This window comes from Physeter macrocephalus, chromosome 5 (assembly GCF_002837175.3).
Source record: "Physeter macrocephalus isolate SW-GA chromosome 5, ASM283717v5, whole genome shotgun sequence".
NCBI lineage: Eukaryota > Metazoa > Chordata > Mammalia > Artiodactyla > Physeteridae > Physeter > Physeter macrocephalus.
The window spans coordinates 62,148,529-62,149,903 of NC_041218.1; positions in this window are offsets into that span (position 1 = coordinate 62,148,529).

The window sequence follows — 1,375 nt, forward strand, 5'->3', positions numbered from 1 at the left end:
GATCAATAAAACTAAAAGCTGGTTCTTTGAGAAGATAAACAAAATTGATAAACCATTAGCCAGACTCAAGAAAAAAAGGGAGAAGATTCAAATCAACAGAATTAGAAATGAAAACGGAGAAGTAACAACTGACACAGCAGAAATACAGAGGCTGATGAGAGATTACTACAAGCAACTATATGCCAGTAAAATGGACAACCTGGAAGAAATGGATAAATTCTTAGCAAAGCACAACCTTCCTAGACTGCACCATGAAGAAATAGAAAATATAACCAGACCCATCACAAGCACTGAAATTGAGACTGATTAAAAATCTTCCAACAAAAAAAAGCCCAGGACCAGATGGCTTCACAGGTGAATTCTATCAAACATTTAGAGAAGAGCTAACATCTATCCTTCTCAAACTCTTCCAAAATATAGCAGAGGGAGGAACACTTCCCAGCTCATTCTACGAGGCCACCATTACCCTGAGACCAAAACCAGACAAAGATATCACAAAGACGACTACAGGTCAGTATCACAGATGAACACAGATGCAAAAATCCTCAACAAAATACTAGCAAACAGAATCCAACAGATCATTAAAAGGATCATACACCATGATCAAGTGGGGTTTATCCCAGGACTGCAAGGATTCTTCAATATACACAAATGAATCAATGTGATATACCATATTAACAAATTGGAGGATAAAAACCATAAGATCATGTCAAAAGATGCAGAAAAAGCTTTCGAAAAAATTCAACACCGATTTATGATTAAAAACCCTCCAGAAAGTAGGCATAGAGGGAACTTACCTCAACATAATAAAGGCCATATAGGACAAACCCACAGCCAACATCATTCTCAATAGTGAAAAACTGAAACCATTTCCAGTAAGATCAAGAACAAGACAAGGTTGCCCACTCTCACCACCATTATTTAATATAGTTTTGGAAATTTTAGCCACAGCAATCAGAGACGAAAAAGAAATAAAAGGACTCCAAATCAGAAAGGAAGAAGTAAAGTTGTCACTGTTTGCAGATAACATGATACTATACATAGAGAATCCTAAAGATGCTACGCACTATCACAAAAAATTTCACAATTTGTATGGAAACAGAAAAGACCCCGAAGCACTGAAGCAATCATGAGAAAGAAAAATGGAGCTGGAGGAATCAGGCTCCCTGACTTCAGACTATACTACAAAGCTACAGTAATCAAGACAGTATGGTACTGGCACAGAAACAGAAATATAGATCAATGGAACAGGATAGAAAGCCCAGAAATAAACCCAGGCACCTATGGTCACCTTATTTTTGATAAAGGAGGCAGGAATATACAATGGAGAAAAGACAGCCTCTTCAATAAGTGGTGCTGGGAACACTGGACAGCT